The following is a 7,319-nucleotide window of genomic DNA, read 5'->3' on the forward strand; positions in this document are numbered from 1 at the left end:
AGAGGTAAATCAATTCCGTTTTTTAGGACTACAAGCTGGCGAGCTCTATAGACGCAGAATTTAATCACACAGCTGACCAAATTACGCAAGATTTTAGTTCTGGGTTAACCAAGATTAGACTGCTCTAAGGAGTGACTGCTGCAATCCACACTTTGGCTGTGGTAGAAAAGTCCCTGCCAAGAAAAGCATTTTTGGACTAAAAACGTTATATTACTCAGCATAGTGTTTCTGAATTTACAGATCACAGTATCACAACAGTGTGACCGTTTTGGAATATTGTGTGCTTATTGTTTAACCTTTGATATGTTCTAGGGGCCATTTTGAGACCTTAAGGAGCATCAGGTACTGCTGGAATGTCTACCAATGGCATGTCCATCGTTTTGTGAGAAATTGCACTGGTCACTCAAAACATTTAGAAAGTATTTATAAAGTATAAATAGCCCACACTTTAGATGAGGCCACGCAAAAAGACTTAACTAATGATTAGTAAAGTAGTTTATAAAGACCTATATTAAACATCTTATGTAATCGCCTTATGAATATTATTAAATACTTTACAAGTTGTTTATAAATGTGTGAATAACTAGGTAACTAACATTTACAAATGTGGGAGTAATGATTTAATAAATTATTCATAACATATTTACCAAGCCATTATATATGCTTTATTACGTGGATATATTATAAAGTGCTACCGAATACAGTATTTAATTCTACATGCATAACATTCTGTGAAATAGATCATTTCCGTTGTGGGCCGATCTCAATGTCATGCTGGCAAGGTGATGAGCTGTACACTGGATAATTGGGCCATGCTATGAATTGGTTCCTGGCTGATCTCAGAAGTGTTGGTGGCCCTTGACAAATTGTCAGCTTAATGTTCTGTGAATTGCTGTATAGTAAGTAGTGTATGTTGCTACCCTCTGAAGTCTCAGTCCGATATTCCCAAATTCTCCTCTTCTGACATATGCATTTTATCACTATATGAACCACAACATGTTATATATTTTCTTATTAATCAATAGGCTATCTCCTCTTTAGCTAACCTAAGTTGTCTCTGTCAGTCATATAGAATGTGATGTGTATAGTCCTACAGCGTAATTTGGAGGGAAGTTGAAATACAGCAATTACTTTGTTCATAGAGGTTTACATTATAAAAGTGACAATGTAAGAAAATCCAATGTTGAGCGTTTATCTAGTCCGCCAAATAGTTATCCGGTCTAAGCCACTAGATGTCAGGGTAGTCAAAGGAAAAACGCTTATTCGTCTGCCCAACATAACCATGACAGGTGAGTCAATTATGGGTCATGTGTAGGCCTAAAGACCATCCTAAAGATTAATTATACGTTTTCAACAACAACAAAAAATATTATACAATATATAGGCAACGGACTAAAACCATTTCCCAAAATCAGCCAATCAGCAGTGTGCTATCTCTTTACATACTTTGAAACATTTAGTTTATGAATCATTATGCATTATGGAATGTCACCAGCAGTTCAACAGAAATCCTTTCAGTCATTGAATTACCATCTCATTTGAAGTTCAGTTAGTGTATATTTTAAAACAGTTTCATTGTATATGGCAAATTTTGGCTTGAATGTTAATCATAATAATTTGGTGGGTGCTTATATTTGTCCAATTTCAAATTATATTTGTCCAACGGAAATATGTTTTTTTGCATATCACAACTCTCCTTGATATACCTTCGGAGAGTGGGGTCACCGACAGGGTCTGCTATTATCAACGGCAATTGAGCAATTAAGGTTAAGGGCCTTGCTCAAGGGCACATCGACAGATTTTAACCTTGTAGGCTTGTGAATTCGATCTAGCGACTTTTCGGTTACTAGCCCAACGCTCTTATAATAATAATAATAATATGCAATAATATCCAAAGCGACTTACAGTCATGCGTGCATACATTTTTGTGTATGGGTGGTCCCGGGGATCGAACCCACTACCTTGGCGTTACAAGCGCCGTGCTCTACCAGCTGAGCTACAGAGGACCACTCTTACCCTTAGGCTACATGACACCTACAGTGGGGAAAAAAAGTATTTAGCCAGCCACCAATTGAGCAAGTTCTCCCACTTAAAAAGATGAGAGAGGCCTGTCATTTTCATCATAGGTACACGTCAACTATGACAGACAAATTGAGAAAAAAAAATCCAGAAAATAGGATTTTTAATGAATTTATTTGCAAATTATGGTGGAAAATAAGTATTTGGTCACCTACAAACAAGCAAGATTTCTGGCTCTCACAGACCTGTAACTTCTTCTTTAAGAGGCTCCTCTGTCCTCCACTCGTTACCTGTATTAATGGCACCTGTTTGAACTTGTTATCAGTATAAAAGACACCTGTCCACAACCTCAAACAGTCACACTCCAAACTCCACTATGGCCAAGACCAAAGAGCTGTCAAAGGACATCAGAAACAAAATTGTAGACCTGCACCAGGCTGGGAAGACTGAATCTGCAATAGGTAAGCAGCTTGGTTTGAAGAAATCAACTGTGGGAGCAATTATTAGGAAATGGAAGACATACAAGACCACTGATAATCTCCCTCGATCTGGGGCTCCATGCAAGATCTCACCCCGTGGGGTCAAAATGATCACAGGAACGGTGAGCAAAAATCCCAGAACAACACGGGGGGACCTAGTGAATGACCTGCAGAGAGCTGGGACCAAAGTTATAAAGCCTACCATCAGTAACACACTACGCCGCCAGGGACTCAAATCCTGCAGTGCCAGACGTGTCCCCCTGCTTAAGCCAGTACATGTCCAGGCCCGTCTGAAGTTTGCTAGAGTGCATTTGGATGATCCAGAAGAGGATTGGGAGAATGTCATATGGTCAGATGAAACCAAAATATAACTTTTTGGTAAAAACTCAACTCGTCGTGTTTGGAGGACAAAGAATGCTGAGTTGCATCCAAAGAACACCATACCTACTGTGAAGCATGGGGGTGGAAACATCATGCTTTGGGGCTGTTTTTCTGCAAAGGGACCAGGACAACTGATCCGTGTAAAGGAAATAATGAATGGGGCCATGTATCGTGAGATTTTGAGTGAAAACCTCCTTCCATCAGCAAGGGCATTGAAGATGAAACGTGGCTGGGTCTTTCAGCATGACAATGATCCCAAACACACCGCCCGGGCAACGAAGGAGTGGCTTCGTAAGAAGCATTTCAAGGTCCTGGAGTGGCCTAGCCAGTCTCCAGATCTCAACCACATAGAAAATCTTTGGAGGGAGTTGAAAGTCCGTGTTGCCCAGCGACAGCCCTAAAACATCACTGCTCTAGAGGAGATCTGCATGGAGGAATGGGCCAAAATACCAGCAACAGTGTGTGAAAACCTTGTGAAGACTTACAGAAAACGTTTGACCTGTGTCATTGCCAACAAAGGGTATATAACAAAGTATTGAGAAACTTTTATTATTGACCAAATACTTATTTTCCACCATAATTTGCAAATAAATTCATTAAAAATCCTACAATGTGATTTTCTGGATTTTCTTCCTCATTTTGTCTGTCATAGTTGACGTGTACCTATGATGAAAATTACAGGCCTCTCTCATCTTTTTAAGTGGGAGAACTTGCACAATTGGTGACTGACTAAATACTTTTTTTCCCCACTGTATGTAAATGTTGGCTGTATGGTTCATGTATTATTAATCAATTTCTTATCCAAAACCATACAAATCCTTAGTTGTAGGCTAACAATATTTGCTTTGCTGATTGGTTTGGGGAGGTGTTCCCCTTTTTGTCCAATTACGAATTTGTGTTCTAATTTCTGGAAAATGTTTCTGTCCATTTGGGGCACCCTTTTTGGATCAAGAGCAACCCACATAAAAAGTTCCATATTGCCTCTTTAATAATTGTTATTAGATGTGACCTAAACAAGTGTTCGGATCCGAACTCGGAATGTAATTTCAGGGACATAGGGACCCTGCAGGCATATTGTTCCCCATGCGTTGGGCTCTCCTTTAGGGTGCATTCAGTTCGATTAAACGTTTGCTACGTTGCGTGACGGTTTGTACTGAACGACACGTTTCCCCAAAACGTTCGTCAACGTTCTTGAACAGACTTTGACGTATGTTTGCTCCGTTTGGTGGGTGTGGCTTACTGTGGTATAATAAGGTGTGGTGGCTTGAAGCAATGAGTGACGTTTTTAAAGGGCAGCGGCCATGCTGGCCGTTCATATATATCAGTGATGCTGACAGCGTTCCCCAACCCTGGCCTGAACCCACAACCCAACCCCTCCACGTTTTTCAACTTGTCGTTCAGAACAGCCCCGTTTCCGTTTAATTGAACGATGCACACCGTTTTTTCATGCTGAACGCAGCCCAGATCTCTCGCTTCTATGAAATCTATTTGGACTATTTGCTCCAGCTAGTATAGTCTTGAAGTCAGCATGGAAATGAATTCGTCAGCGCTTTGTGCTTTGGTTATTGTTCTGTTGGCATTTGATTTGAAAATAATCTCTGCTGCAGAAACTAGAGGAAATTCTACAGGTGAGTTGTTCAAATTACTTTGCATTATTTGTCACTATTTGTCATGAAACAAAGTAAGACAATTTGATGAGTTATTTTAAGTAGCCTTTTGACATGTAGGCCTGCCTATGTGATGTGAGACACTAGTGACTAGCTTATATAGGCCTAATTGTGTATAGGCTATTTTGCATCCTATTGTGTTGTTTAAAAAAATACAAGCCAGCCATTATGACTTAAATGTATTGGTTGAAACAATCCAGCCTTTCCCTTGGCCATTTTACGCATATTTTACGCATAGCCTACACTGAATGTTTATATACCGTAAATGAAGGAAAAGGTTATTTTAAAAGAAAAAACGCGAGACCAAATTGTTTTTGTAATCCATTGCCGCAATGTTTCTATGGAAGCCTACTTAGTAATTACACCGTTATTAAGTTGATTTGAGGTCGCCCCAGTTCACTCCAAAGATTCCTCCTGCTCTCTCACAGTGCCAATCCTCCCGAAGCCAGGTCAGTGCCCGCGGCTTCTGAACGTGGTGCCATCACTCAAGGGATGCTTTTGTGATGAGGACTGTCCTGGATATGACAAATGCTGCGTATTTGACTGCGGCGCAGTGTGTGTCCCAACTGCCTTCAGTAAGAAGAACCTGACTGGTTTATGAACCTCATCAGGCCCAGCGATACCCAGCAAAAATCTGTGTTTTTTCACTACTTTCATTTATCTATATGTACAGCCTTCATATTTAGCCTCACAATTAAGTGTTTGACGATTTTATTTTCAGTACCATGAAAGTAGAAGTAGAAATGTAATGAAAAAGAATTAGACAAATTAGTTGCCTTCATGAGTATTATTGACTAATGTCAAGAAACAAATGAGGTCCGCCAAACAATAACTGATAAAAAATAATTTACAGAAATGGTTTGCTTAGTAAGAAATGAATATCCAACTAGTCAGTGACAACTGTGTGGAGTTTGGAGTTTGTGACAGCAACAATGTGAGCTTATTACAGCATTATAGACATGTTCTGGCGTGTCCTATGATCTTGTATGTAGAATAACTCTTGCTTTCTAACGACTCTTGTGTGGCATGTGAGCTTCATAGAGCAAATCAGTGCGTGTTCGTGAGAGTCTCAGCTTTTCATAGTAGGGTTCATAATAGCTTGTACCTCAAACCGTTTGGAGTTTTCCGACGTCTTTGTGAGAAGAACCGTTTTCAGGATCCGCCCTTGTCTCACAAACCCCGTTAATCGCACAGCTAATGGTTGGTATGGGACCATGTATGTTCCTTCAGCCCTATGTTCCCTCAGGCCTATGTTCCCTCAGCCCTAAGTTCTTTCAGTTCTTTCTATATTCTAAACCAGGGTTCGGCAACCCAAATGAGAGGATTTTTTTTTTTTTTCAAAATCTCTCAATATCTAGTATTTGTTGGAGCTGCACGGAATGTACCCCTGTTTAAGAGGAGGAAAAACGGGAAAGAGGGACATTATAGACCAAAACTTTATGTGAAAACTAATATTTTACATCGTGTATATTTTTCACATCCTTGATGTACACAGGTCTTTTGGTGAGTTGATCCGCTGTTGCATGAATGAATAAATAAGAACCGTCAATAACAGATTAGATGCATGTTTTTGTACCTTGCATAGAACTGCTCCGATAAGGCGTTACATTTATTTTTACTTGAGTAGATGCAAAACAAATACAAATAATAATCTATCTTAGAAAATGCAATTCGGCTGTAATATTGACAAAAGGTCAAGGTCACAGTGACTGAACATGTTCAGTAGGTCCCATATATGCTTAACTATTATTACTTAACTACTTATGTAGATGCTGAAATAATGTTTTACCTTATAACAATAAGCATTTGTGCCAATTTTTATTGAAATTGTTTCAGTGATTACTGAGGGAACATATAGGCTAAGGGAACACTGAGTGGCACAGTGGTCTAAGGCACTGCATCGCAGTGCTAGCTGTGCCACTAGAGATCCTGGTTCGAATCCAGGCTCTGTCGTAGCCGGCCGCAACCAGGAGACCCATGGGGCGGTGCACAATTGGCCCAGCGTCCTCCAGGGTAGGGGAGGGAATGGCCGGCAGGGATGTAGCTCAGTTGGTAGAGCTAGGGTTGTGGGTTCGATTCCCACGGGGGGCCAGTATGAAAAATAAAAAAATAATGTATGCACTCACTAACTGTAAGTCGCTCTGGATAAGAGCGTCTGCTAAATGACTAAAATGTAAATGGAACATATAGGGCTGAGGGAACATAGGCCTGAAGGAAACATTGATGATGGGGCCCAAATATCTAGTCACAAATATGACAGATTTTCAGAAAATGGTTCATGTCGCTTTGTGGTAAGTTGGGTTCCCTAACATGTCTGCTCTGCAAATTGTGTTCCCAAAGCAAAGCCAGGAGTGTGTCCTCGTAGACGATGGGGCTCAGGGATGTGTGCCGAGTTCTGTTCCAATGACAGTGACTGCCCCAATGATGAAAAATGCTGCCACAACGGATGTGGGCATGAGTGCATTGCACCTTACACAGGTAGGTTATGGTCCCAAAGTGACAGATACACCCGTCCATTGCATTAATTATTGCTGCTTTACTCTGGAAACAAGAAAGCTGGACCTTGTAAAGTACATTTCATACACATATATAGATATATTTCACATACAGTGGGGAAAAAAGGTATTTAGTCAGCCACCAATTGTGCAAGTTCTCCCACTTAAAAAGATGAGAGAGGCCTGTAATTTTCATCATAGGTTCACGTCAACTATGACAGACAAATTGAGAAAAATAAATCCAGAAAATCACATTGTAGGATTTATTATGAATTTAT

General features: G+C 40.2%; 1 pseudogene across 1 annotated transcript in view; it reads left to right on the forward strand.

The window, feature by feature from the left end:
- LOC311147716 overlaps positions 1–7,319 on the forward strand; it is a 42,653-nt pseudogene that overhangs the window by 31,748 nt on the left and 3,586 nt on the right. Inside the window, exon 4 of the transcript in view lies at positions 6,887–7,024. The product of the transcript in view is annotated as an uncharacterized misc_RNA (transcript). The remainder of the gene's footprint in view (positions 1–6,886; positions 7,025–7,319) is intronic.

This window comes from Coregonus lavaretus (genome assembly GCF_964263955.1).
Source record: "Coregonus lavaretus genome assembly, chromosome: 20".
Lineage (NCBI taxonomy): Eukaryota > Metazoa > Chordata > Actinopteri > Salmoniformes > Salmonidae > Coregonus > Coregonus lavaretus.